General features: G+C 41.6%; 1 protein-coding gene across 1 annotated transcript in view; it reads left to right on the top strand.

Annotated features, from left to right (window-relative positions):
* The first annotated feature begins 3,441 nt into the window (after positions 1–3,441).
* The window catches only part of Dhrs9 (dehydrogenase/reductase 9), a 22,617-nt gene continuing 12,177 nt past the window's right edge, over positions 3,442–13,881 (top strand). Inside the window, exon 1 of the mRNA XM_021156453.1 lies at positions 3,442–3,631. The gene's annotated coding sequence lies outside the window, so the exon portion shown is untranslated. The remainder of the gene's footprint in view (positions 3,632–13,881) is intronic.

The raw sequence follows: 13,881 nt of genomic DNA on the forward strand, positions 1-13,881 counted from the left end.
CTTATGACATAGTCCAGGCAAACCTTGAATTCACTGTATAGCCCAGGCTTGCTTTGAATCAACTTCTACCAGGCCAGATCTCCTTCACTGCAGGTTTCCCCCTTCCCCTCTTATCTACCACCCATCAACAGGATGTCTGGGAGCAGTGTTGCCTGTTTCTTGGTTTAACTAACAACATTGGTATTCCAAGAATGAGTAATCTTCCCTCACACATAGCTAGGACTGTGACTGATGTTTCTACGTTTTTTAAAAGTAGGCTAACACAGTTAATGTATGGAGACCTTCAGAAAAGTAGAGCCCCAAGAAAGCAGGGGACCTTGTGCATTTTTGTGCTGGGTTGGGTGAGAAGCAGCAGCTCGGCAGACTCATGATTGGACAAAGACAATGTCTAAGGGCAATAGAGCAAGGGGAACCCAGTAAGGCCCGAGGTCTCCGATACGAAACGATTCCTTCCCAACGAGGATGGGATTGACTCGTCTTAGGATCTTCTTCAGGTCAGTGGGTGTTACAGATACTTCTAGCCCACTCTCCTCATGCAGTGGTCACACTGAGGGAGCTCCCTCCTCTTCCCTCTTAAGAGCCCCATTTTTCTTATTCCTCTGCTGGTCTTATTTCTCAGAAACCTCTCTGTGGCCAGGAAACCCTACTCTTCCTGGTGAGTCTTATGTCTGCTATAACCCTCTTTTCCCCCTGAACAATGGCTGCCCCATGTCATCCTCCTCACCCCACTGTTCAAGCCTCTTGTGTGTCGCTGAAAGAATGTGTGCTCCTCTAATATGAAAAAGCTTTCTGCAGAGAATTCCCTAAGCGTTGCAATGACTCAGTCCTTCACCATTGGTCTGTCTGTCTGTCCTGCTATACAAGGGGACATAAGAACAGCCGGGCTTTATCTTACAGCTGGGAGAGTCAGGGAACAAACAAATGAGCAACAAAGCTCCCAGTTTGGGTACTCAGGTTTCTCATAAACAAAGGTAGTGTCGGTGTATAAAGTAGGGTGGGACAAAAGACAGGTTTCTCTTGTACAGAAAATATGAAAGTCATCTATTGACTGAGGGAGGAGGAAGTACAAGGTCTGATCTTACATACTGGAAGTCATAAAGCCATTCCGAGCTAGTCAGAGAGCTGAGAGTGTCTGTGCAGAGTATTCATGGATCCCACCAGGAAGCAGAAAGATCACGCGCCCTGTGGGCTGACCTTAGGCGAGCCATACCAGACATACACACCTGGACCACTAAGTGTGCTGCGGGGGTGGGGCGGGTAAGTGCTTTTCTCCACAGGGCTCCCTTCTCAAGATTCTCTGTGGTTGGACCAGAGATTCCCTCAGATCAGCATGGGTACAAGAAGTCTGATAGATGCTGACTAGGACAGCTGGGAACTGAGGTAGCCTCATTGAGTTTGGGAAGAGAAGAGATGGGGATACCCTTGGGTAGCTACGGACTTGGAAGAAAAAGGAGAGTTGGGTGTTTAGTGTGCTGTCAAAGTTCACTCCTATGTAGCTACAATCAAACTAACAACATAAAATTAAATGTGGGCAAATTCCACACTCTTAAAAGTCAAAATAGAAGAAAAACCAAATGTTTTTCCAGACAGGGTTTCTCTGTATAGCCCTGGCTGTCCTGGAACTCACTTTGTAGACCAGGCTGGCCTCGAACTCAGAAATCTGCCTGCCTCTGCCTCCCCAGTGCTAGGATTTAAGGCATGCTCCACCCCGCTGGCTCAAAGTAGCATTTTCAAAGGTAACATTCTTTCACTTGTGAAAAACAAAGGGGGTGGAGCATCTTTCTTTCTTTCTTTCTTTCTTTCTTTCTTTCTTTCTTTCTTTCTTTCTTTCTTTCTTTCTTTCTTTTGTTCGTGTGTCTATTTGTGTTACACACACACCAATGCACATGTGGTCAGAGGACAACTTTCAGGAGCCAATTCTCTCCTTCTGCCATGAGGAGATCTTGCAGATTGAACTGGGTCTGTCATGTTTTAGAGGCGGCATCTTTTACCCTCTGATGGTGAATGATTACCGTCTCACTGGCCCTCACAGCTGACATCCTAAAGGGACAGAGCAAAACGAAGCAGAACTCAGTATGTGACTTTGAACATGGCTGTGATTTCAGTCTGGAGACAGGGCTGCTAACAAAAGATTCCATTCGTGAACACCTTTGTCAATACTCAGCTGACAAGCTGAGGAAGGAGTTGTTTTAACCCCACCCCCACCTCTACCCCACATGCCTAGACACCCAACCTTTCAGTTTTATCAATAGTACTGAGAGACCACGCCAAGTAGAGGGCAAGAATTCCCAACCATAGCATGCAAATAAGGCTCGACATTTCATTTTTTTAAAGTCCATTTGGGGAATTTTTAAAAACAGAGCAGCACTGAGTGAGATTATTGAGTAGAGCTTGCTAAGGTGTAACCTTTTCTTTGGCCTTTCCCTTCAGTCCTCCAGGACCACCCAGGTGCCTGAGGCTCTCTCCACCTCTCAGATATAATAGCCTGCTTATAAGGAGGATTAATTACCATAGCTGTCTTCATATGGATTTCAATCCATGAGGTTTTTCTCTGAGGCCACAAGTTTGTGCCTTTACTCTGTATCGAGCGTTATTAAAGGGGGAAAGTATATTTTGCATATATCAGGTACCCCAAATATTTTTCTGGATAAATTAGTCTTTTGTCGTTGTGGAGGAACTAGGAACCCACACCTATCTAATTTAAAAAACAGTAGCTCTGTCTAGACTCCAGTAGAGGGATGGGCTCTTTCATTTGCTTGCTCTGAGGAGGAAATAATAATTACTCTTCAAGAAGGAACAGAGCGGGTGGAAGCAGAGGATTACAGCGTGAAATTAGAAGTAAAACTTCAGTGCACTGTTGGCTTGCCTGTACTATCATGAGTAGGGGAGGCTGGGGGGGGGCGGAGTTGGCAAGCTGCAGGGAAGGTGGGCGGCATCTCATCCCCCACCCCTTACAGCTTCAGCTGGCACCAAGCAGTGCCAGGTCTGCTGGAAGCAGCTCTGGAAAGGCCAGCTGGAGGTGAGGGGGCAATCCTTTCTCCTTTTCACTTCCAGAGACATTTTCTAGATGTTTTGTCATACCTTAAAACACAAATTAGGAAACGAAACCACAAATCATTCCGAAACCATATTTGGTCATTTATTATGTTGATCTTCTTGCTCATAAAAATTGTTTGTTTGTGTGTTTGTTTGTTTTTCAGTGAAACGATCAGTTCCTTGCACCAGGAGATTTACAAAAGATGAAAAAAAAAAAAAAGCTTCCTAGTCACGTGATTTCAGCCTCCTCCTTTGGCCAAGATAGCATGAGTAGTTTTCTCTAGCTAGCCACACTTAATTAATAAAAAGCACTGCCGATTCCTTTGGAAACCTGTGACCTACAATCTCCCCTCCCTCCATCCACGGAGGAGAGACTTAGTCACCACTTGGTGTTGCAATAGGCGTGACTCACAGAGAGAAGTAGAAGTCTTCACACATGCAGGTCTCAGAGCTCCGCAGACGCGCTCAGGCACCTTGAGAGGATCAGCTTGACGGAGCTGCACTTCCCTCCCCTGGACCACAGCAGGAGGGTGACGATCTGCAGCAGCGGAGCAAGTCACCCTCAGCTTCTGCACTGCAAGTCATCTTCAGCGAGGTAACTGATGACTGTCCGATCGTTTGACCCTTCACTCATGTCCTTGATTTTCCGTGCTCCTAGAGAACAAACCAAGTTGTCTTTCGGCTGAGGTCAACTGTGCTTCTTTAACATAGTTTGAGAAGGGTGGGAGCAGAGTCCATCTCATACAGAAATGATCTGTGTGGCCCAGGAACTTGACTGAAACTCTCCTAGGACAGGGCTCTGTGAATATCCCGTAGCATCCTGCACTCACAACTAAATACCTCTCTGTCTCTCTCCCTCCCTCCCTCATCACTCGATTCCTATTTGGCATCTTCTGTGGCTTTGAAGACTAATGAGAAATTGGTGACCTCAGCTTTCCAAGCGTTGGGGACACGTTAAGAGTGCCTGGGGGAGGACCCACAACCACCAAATGCAGACTAATCAGTTTCTCCACCTGCTTTCCCAGTCTTATCAGTTTCTGTGAACACGTGTAGATGGACACTAAACTAGAAGAGAAAAACAATGTTGGGGATGAAGAAAAGTATTTCTAAGGAGCATGCTGGCCCCAGGGTTCTGAGCTGTCAGAAAGAAAAAAAAATCTGCAGTGATGGTCACTCCACAGTTTATGATAAAGTGACTTGCTATTTCAAATGCTTGTGCACACACTAGGGTTTCAGCTGGTGGGGGCAATAATTCTGTAAAGCCCTGTGACACTCTTGGCCCAAAGCTAGGGTCTGGGTTTTAGTGTCACCTGGCACATATTAAATGCTCTGAAATACCCTTGGCTAGATGTGGCATGATGTGAGAATGAAAAGTTCTTCCGTTTTTTTGTGCTGGATATTTTCACGTTTGAAAATGGTGTCCAAGTTTTAGACTAAACCTCAACACAAGGAAAACTTGTTACTTCATACATTGCAAGAGACAAGACCCTTGTGACAAATGCCATATTCTCAAGGAATATAATTTTAAAACACTAACATTTTCCTCTGGAGCAAAGCTAACTGTGGTTGAAAGACAGTGAGAGATTTGAGTATGCTCACTGGAGTGATCCGCACATATACTCAATTCTAAACTTTCTTTGGGACCATAAGTTATAATAGCATTCAGCATGAAATCCCTTCCAGCTAGCAGTTAGTATTTTGTGGTCATAGATTTAAGAGTGACTCCTAATGTGCCATTACCGTCAGAAAGCACACAGACAAAACAATAAACCCAAAAGGACTTTAGGAGATTAATATTCATTCGCAAAGATGCTCTGGTAAATTGTTTTCATTTAAGAGTGTTCTCCTTAGACGTGCTTGTCCCTCTGGTGAGGCAGGACAGCCCCTGCTGGAGCTACAGAGGAAACACAGTTGAGAACTTCTCCCACCACTCACTGGGCGTGGAGCTGTGCCCTTCCGCAGGGACTCTGGTGAAATGTAACTAAGGAAGCCGCGCTTCTTCCTGTTATGGGAGGGAACTCACCATTCCAGGATGCTGAATACCATCTCACCTTGGCTATGTCATCACCACGGTTAATATGGTTTTCACCAGAGTCACAACAGAACAATTGCTGTTTTCTGCAAACATATTTTGTGTTGGGGGTCCTTGGCTCCATCTTTTAATCCATCTTAGATTTTTTTTTTCAGGTGTCCAACTTTAATCTTCCTCTTCAAGCGAGTGCATCTCCTTACCCATATGACCTCGTTTGTATCACCAGACTCTCAGGTCCCATTTCCTTAGAGCAAAGTATACCAGACATCACTGAAAGGCCACATAAAGGTGTTTTGTTTTGTTTTGTTTTGTTTTACTTCAGTAAAAAGGCAAAATATAAAGAATAAGTTCTGAGTATTAAACCATATATGCTGTTTCTAAATTAAGAAGCTCACATGTTCCAGGGTGTTCATTATTAAGAACACTTGCACTCCATAAGAAAAAAATCAGAAGATATTTCAGACAGACATCAACACTAAATGTGTTCTTTTTTTTTTTTTTTTACTATTTTCTATTTGATTCATCTTGGTACAACGGTACCAAATCTGTGGTTGATCCAGAGACTGCAACAAATTGAAGGTCAATAAAGATTTAATAAACTCCCAGTGTTTTCTGAAAGAGACTCTTCCATGGAGTTTTGTGGACAGAAAATGAGCTGATCTGGGAGGAACCATTTAGAAAGAACTCTACCATCAAAGAAAGACTTTGAACATTATGGTTTACTTTTGTCTTGTCGCCTGTTTTCTACCAGTGGAGGGGGGCAACTAATAAAACTAAAATCAACAGGGTTTATTTTAAGTTTCCACTAAGAAACCTAGGAAGAGAACCCAGAAAGGGGAAGTGGAGCTCACTGTGGAGCTCTGACAGGTGGTGGTTCCTACTCTAACTTCTACCTGACAAATGAAGGCGAGATTCACCCTCCTTTCATGGCTCCTTCTAAATCTCTGTTGTATGACAGAGTACTTCTGATAAAATGTTTTCATCCCTCCTAGCAACCAATGACTCTGTGAAATATGATGGTTGTAGATGCTCGACCCAGGGAGTGGCACTATTTGGAGGTGTGGCCTTGTTGGAATAGGTGTGTCACTGTGGGTGTAGGGTTTATTTAATACACTAGTCCTAGCTGCCTGGAAGTCAGTCTTCTACTAGCAGCCTTCAGATGAAGATGTAGAACCCCCAGCTCCTCCTGCACCATGCCTACCTGGATGCTACCATGCTCCCACCTTGATGATAAAGGACTGAATCTCTGAACCCATAAGCCAGCCCCAATTAAACATTGTCCTTATAAGACTTGCCTTGGTCATGGTGTCTGTTCACAGCAGTAAAACCCTAACTAAGACAGATGTGATCTTCTCCGCACAGCTCTTCCATGTTCTTTTTCACAGTTTAAGCTGCCAAGGGAAAAGTCAGGTCTAAACACCGTGTAGCAAATATTCTAATTTGTGATATTTGACCCAGTTCCCCAAATACCATGCTGATGAAATCAGATGCATATTGTGAGATTTCTGAGATAATGATCCTGAACTTTTTCATGACCTAAATTGGAAGTGAGAACACTACATTCCTGTCCTGGTCATTCTCTCCCTTTGTCCTAGAGTTCAGAGATCTCAGAAATGGGTCCAGGGGTCATCATAACTTCTTCTCTTCCTTCTGCCCTACCTATTGCTCTTCCATCGAAGGCCAAACATCACACACAACACCGAGATGGTAGAGAAGTAGGCACAGAGCCTACATGCCAGAGCCCAGTGAGAATGCAGGCAGCACAGGTGGGATCAGAGGGGTCTGTCCGGAGTCACCAAAAATCATAGCTCGTACCTTGGACCAATTAGCCTGCATTTCTGAATTCGTTTCTTCTAGAAAGAGATTTATTTGTTTGTTTGTTTGGAGTGTTTGAAACAGGAGCTCATTGTGTTCTCCAGGCTGGCCTCTCTCTCTTTCCTATCTTTATCTCCAAGTGCTGAGATTACAGACTTGAGTTACCACACCCAGAAGAAGAAGGAAATAGTTTTATCATGAAGTTTCAGATAAATATCTACAGGTCCAGGCAACCGCCTAGAACAGGGTTTCTTATGCTTCTCACACTTGTCCAAGAAACACAGACTTATAGAGTCCCAACTATATAGATCTATAAAACAGGCATACAAAGCAAACATTTACTGACAAGTCACAAAGAAATTTATTTTGAAACAATTCTCTTGGATACACATAATTTTATCAAGTATTGACAATGAAAAAAAATTTACATACTGATGAAAGATGTGCTTGGTTATTTAAAAATAAAGAGCTAAACCTTAGCTAAATATTTGATACTACAGGCTACATCATCTTCAACATTTTCCCGAGTTGACTGACATTTTGATGGTTAATACTGAGAATATCACTGTCATAAATATTTGGGGCAAAATGGCAGAAACTTGCTTAAGTCAATTTCAAAATTGTTGAAAATTTTCTCCTAATTCTAAGCCTGAAATTCATTTGATGATTTTTTTAAATGAAGCTCAACAACTCAAACAGCAGGTTTTTTTTTTTAATTACGGATTTGCTTATTTTATTTTTATGTGTATAAGTGTTTTCCCTAAATGTATACATAAACTTCTTTGGAAGACAGAAGGTGCCAGACCATCTGGAAGGAGAGGACCACTATGTGGTGCTGGGAACCAACCCCATGTGCTCTATACGAGTGGCAAGAGCTCCTAGCCACTGAGCCTTCTCTCTGACCCCTCCAAAAGTAACTTTTATAATCAAATGCTCCATCACAATCCAATCCAAAGACATCCCAGTGTGGTACTTCCATGAGGAAGAATAACTGTAAGAAAATATTAAGCCCTTCCTTTCTGTAATTATTACATTCTAAAAAGAAAAAGAAAAAAACCTCCTATCCTACATATGCTGAAAATACTTCACATACAAGATCTTCACATACAAGAGTGTCGACTATGAGCCAAGGTGGACTAGGCAGCATTGGCTGCCATTGTACACACAAGGCAAAGTGTGTGTGCTGTGTGCTCAGAACCCTGGCTAACAGGGAAGCCATTCAACACAAGAAGGACAAGTCCTACACAAACCTTGGATCCATTATCTTTGGTTTTGAAATAATTTTTAATCATTACTCATTCAATAACCTCTCACCGTTGCTTTTTTTTTTTAATCCCACATTCAGCTACCTGACCCTATAGCCACAGTTCAAAAGGCCGTGGCATCCAGTCAACCACAGCTGCTGTTCACATTGGCACTGACTTTATGAACCAGAAATCTGAGGACTATGGGGTTCCTGGGAGCATTTGCAGAATCCTAGAGGCTCAATTTTCTACCAAGTGCAAGCTGTCATAGCCCCAGCTCAGCCAGGATCCAGGCTTTAGTACCACTCAATGCCATGCTTGCCAATGTGGTCATTTCTAAATCCATAAATGGCATTATATATAACTTGGTCTGTTGGATACCTTCTATCCTCATAATAAGAAAAGTAGATATTTTTTACATTACAAAAGTTAATGCTTGCCAAAACAGGATATGAGCAGTTTTTTAAGCAGCAAAACCTCTCTGTTAGTGTCATTAACGAATATAACCACCCATCAAGGAAACATCACTACAACAGTAATGACTGAGTTTCCAGACAAGTGGTCCTGGGTACAGTGACATTCTGGACCCTCAAGAGAGGAATCTCTATGACAGCAGTTCTCAAGGAGGAGCAATTTTGTCCCCTAAGGGACACTTAGCACTGTCTAGGGACATCGTTATCAGAAGTGTTACTGACATCTCATGTGTAGAAGTCAAGGATGCCGCTGAGCATGCTGTAATACACTAGCCAGACTTCACCTTATTAATTATGGAATGCAAAATATCAAAAGGGCTGTAATTGGAAAGCCTTTTGCTTACATCCAAGAAATAGAGCAGCCCTTTCCAGCAAGGAAGGTGTAACAGATATTAAGCCATGTTGGTTCCATAGGTGCTCTCTAATGAAAACATTCTAGCCCTGAGCTGCCACTGGGCAAGGTTCAGAGAGGATGCCCAAAGTACTCTGAGTTCTCTGAGGGATGCACTTCCCAAAACAGCTTTAGTGCTTGGAGCCAAGGGATGGGCACTCTTTAGCAAGCAGGTTGTTGTGAGATAAATTGAAAGACACGGCTGATAAACAACTAAAGCAACTGAGGTCAAAGGCCTCCTGATAAATCACCTGGCACCGGGGCACTGCAGAGATATGACCACAGTTCATGGAAGAGTGGTTGGGGCAGTTGTGCTAGCTGTGGTTATCCATTGACTTCTCAGGTGAGCTGACTGACTGACTGTCCCTTTCTCTATGCAGGTCATGGCCCTGAAAGCCCTGACCTGGGATTGTTGTTCTACTAGGGGTCAAAGATCCATGTTGGTTTGCAGCTGCCCTAGTCCAGTGACCCAGAAGAATATAGAATGCAGAGACTAAAAGAAGAACTAACATTTACAGACAATAGTAAAGATGGGCCTCACAAATCAATGATCCTCAAGGTCAGGGTTACATGTCCTTTGGGACACCAGTCTTGGAGATGACCGTCAGCCCTGAGGGGTGCTCAATGACAGTATAGAGGGTGCATCCTAAATGACTAAAAAGTCCCTCTCTGTTCCTTATCACCAGGGAAAACTGTGTTTGTTTAGAGAGGAGGTTACATGGGAAGTGGAAAAGATGAGGCAGAGAGAGAGAGAGAGAGAGAGAGAGAGAGAGAGAGATGCTTAGCTTTGAGTTTTTGTTTCCTCCAGTGGTTGTAAGGACAGGATTTCTAGAGGGCAGAAGACAGGCAGCCCAGGTCACTACAAAACTCTATGTTTTGTCTGTAGAGCCCAAAGCCGTTCAATAAAGTCCTTGGGGTGGGAGGTTTCATTTTTCTTTTTCCAATTTTTACTTTGTATTTTTTTGAGATGCAGTCATTCAGCAGTCATTCACATAGGGGGTCCTGACTCCAGGACCCTCTCACACGTGGTGACTCTACAGCCCTCTTACACACGGGCTTCCGAATCTGCGGATTGCTAATGTATAAAACGGCACAGTTCAAGCATATGACCTGTGCGGCGCCTTTGGGCGTACGTTAAATTGCTTCTAGATCATTTGTAATGCCTAATATGAATGCTGTGTACATAGTAACACTGTTGTTCAGGAGAGAAGAACAATGAAAAGGTCTGTGTGTGGTCAGTGGAGATTCAGTTTACAAAACTACTCAAACCTGCAGTCGGTTGAATCTGTGGGCATGATTTCACACTTACAAAAAAGTCAAAAGAATGGTATGATCTAGAGGCTCTAAACATTAGCATCTTACCACATTTTTACTCTCATTCTTTTTTATATATACATATGAGTTTTTGTTTATATATACATATATTATTTTCTAAACTTGCATTTTGTTGTGTATTGAATTTTTGATCATTGTTACCTTGTGGTTTGTTTTTGAGACAGAATCTTACTATGTAGCCTTGGCTGGCCCAGAATTCGCTATGTACACCAAGCTGGCCTCAAACTCACATAGAGCTGCCTGTGTCTGACTCCTGAGTGTTGACATTAAAGACCCGTACCCCGATGCCCAGCTAGGATGGTTTGAAAGCAAGTTAAAGATATCATGCCCCATAATCTTTAAATACTTCAATATAAATTATCAAAAAAGTCTATCATTTTCCACCATATAATTTTCAAAGTAAAATTTATCAAGTTTACAGATTTTTCCCCAAATTTCACTAGCTGATGTAATAATGTTATTTCTGAGACAAGGAAACATGTTTGCTGTTTACATGTCTGTGGTCATGTGTTGCATTTCGTTGTCTTGTCTCTTTAGCACCTTTGGGCCTTTTTTTCCTTTATGACTGGTGTTTTTGAAGAGCACGGGGCACACATTCTGTAGAACTGGAAGTAGTTTTCCACGCATGATTAGCTGGAGTTTGAGCATCGCTCACTGCTCAATCCTTTCCAGTGTGTCTATCAGGAAGCACATGATGTTGGTTTCCTCCATGATTAAGAGTACCAATTTCTAGCATTTTTTAAAAAGTTATCGCTCAGATTTCTTCACTGTGAAATCACTATTATTCTCTTTTTTAATTAATAATTATCTTTGTGGGACAGTCTTTGTGATTTTATACTGTCATCCTAGCATCCACTGATAATTATTGACTGAAACAATTGTTACTATGTCACTGCTAATACTGATTTCCTAACTGCATCCTTCTTTGACACTTGTTAGTTGGCATGGCTTCCCTTTCCTTATATAGATCCTTATTGACACTAACCAAAATGACTATGTTCATATGATAGTCAACAACCTACAGATTCATTATGACATGATTTGCTTTGATGCTCAAATTGTGTCGTACTTGGTGAGTAAGACCCTTCCAACTGACTCTTACGCATTCTTTAGCCGCTTTTTTCTTTGTATCATAAGACACTTCATGATCATTTTATATTCCCCCAGACAAATTTTATCCTCATATTAATTTCTCCAATGACTATAAGATTGAAAAAATGGGCTCTGGTTCCTTGGTCTATTCATCATTCTTAGGTCTTCCTTATACTTTATCAGTTGTTCATATATTTATATATCTATTTACAGATATTCCAAACCATTAGTTGACAGTCTTCTCTCTCTCTCTCCCTCATTCAATTACACAGGGTCCAGGTCAGTATCCCCTCCCCTTGAGTCTTTTCAGCTCTTCTCTTTTATCGTGTGAAACCTGACTTCTCTCAGCCATATGTAGTTACTCATTTCCTTGGTCACATAATTTGAGGTTTGAGGATTGTCTGTTGTCTAGTTATGGTGAAGACATGGATTTTGTGTGCTTTCACGTGTTCTTGTTGAAATACATGTATTTAGGGCTAAAGTATTCTAGGAAATTTTGATTTACATGGCTGTCATACCCACTGTCTAAAACGAGTAAATACTTTTCAATGCATGAATTAAAATACATAGACTTTTAAAGGAAGCCTGATGAGATGACATACACCAAAGATATTTAAAACATTGTCTTTCACTAGCACGTTAATGATACCACAATAGCAAGAATGATAAATATGTCTATAATCCCCCTCATTCAGGAGGCAGAGATAGACAGATTTTTGTGAGTTCAAAGCCAGCCTGGTCTGTTTAGAAAGTTTCAGCAGCCAGAGCTACATAATGGGATCCTGTCTCAACAAAAGAGAAGGGGACACACACCATATTTTATAATAGCAACAACAATATAACATAAAAATACTGTGACTGTAATTGATAACAGTCTCGGGTACCACAAATACTCCAGAAGTGTGTTGCTGGTGTCATAACTGAAAGATGTGTTAAGTTTCAGTAACAAACTAGAAAAGTAACTAGATCATCTTCCGTAAGTGGATCATTCCTTGAATTCTAAATATAGAATTTCCCAAGTTGTATAGAAACCCTAAGGGGTTTTCATTGACATAAAAACCCTCCGTCCTTCCTAATTCAAGACTCTTGTGTCTGGTAACTCACATCATCACAGGAATAGCACCCACCTTCCCAATCCCCCTGAAAAAAATTTGTATACAAACACACACACAGACAGACACACAGACACACACATATGAGAGTGCACATGCAGAGAGAAAGAGAGAGAGAGAGAGAGAGAGAGAGAGAGAGAGAGAGAGAGAGAGAGAGAGAGAGAGAGAGAGGAGGGCACACAGGGAGATGATGAAAGGAACAAGTACTTCATATATCAGAGGTTGTTTTGGTCTGAGGGCTCTCAGCCTAGCCTCTCCGCAGCCTTGGCAAGGTACTAGGTTGACTCTATGAGTTTAGCTCGGACACTGCTCAGGCCACCTACCAGGGAGTTCAGGGTTTCCAGTTCTCTCACATGGGAAGGCATGGTGCTTCAGGAATCAATGACCTTGGCGATTCACCTTCTATCTTTGAACCTGTTTTATCTTCTATAACTGGAAAATAATGTGCTCTCCAGGGGGCTAGACAGAAACCACATGAGAGTCTATGTAAATGTCTAGGGAGAGGCCGTCTCCAAGGTGGGCAGCATTCTCACAATTACTCCTCTCAGCCTGCCCCCGCAAAGCTGACCGTCGGACAAGTTACAGTCTCTGTTGTAGGGACACTACAATCCACAAGTGTTTTGCTTTTTTCAAATCATTTCTTAGGAACTTTGATTTACAATGAAATTAGACATCTCGACATTTGGTAACTCTCAAGGGCAGACTTAAACAAAACACTATAACTAATTGGATTTGCAAATATGAAATGTTATTAAAAAAAACTCTAAATATGTAATTTCATGAGTGCTTTTTGCTTCTCCTCGTAATTAGACATTTTAAATTACTGTGTAGTGGAGAAGCAGAAACCCTGCTGCCTGGACATTTATAGGCAACAAATCAATTCTACACACACACACACACACACAAAAAGTTTGTGGAAACTAAACCAAATTATTAAGTAATTTAGAATCCTGTTTTCAAATACATGTATAACTGTATCACAAGTCAGCTGCATCTCTAGGCTTCCCATAGTTTAATATTTTTTGCTAGTTTATATCTCTCAGTAGATTTTTTAAATCTCTTTCTTCACAAGTCTTTTAGGGGAAAAAAAGATAAAAAATAGGACTCATTTTTTTCCTTAAGAAATAAAGATGATACACTGAATTATTTTTATCTTAAATATACTATTAGCTATATAATCATAGAAATCAAGTATAAGAACATATTTGAAATCCTATTTATACATTTGTTTATAGACACATTTGTTTAACAAAATCTTGGGTCAAATGTAATAGCCATTACTTTTTAAGACAGGGTTGAAGAAAAGAAAAGAAAAGAAAAGAAAAGAAAAGAAAAGAAAAGAAAAGAAAAG

Source organism: Mus caroli, chromosome 2 (assembly GCF_900094665.2).
Source record: "Mus caroli chromosome 2, CAROLI_EIJ_v1.1, whole genome shotgun sequence".
Taxonomy (NCBI): Eukaryota; Metazoa; Chordata; class Mammalia; order Rodentia; family Muridae; genus Mus; species Mus caroli.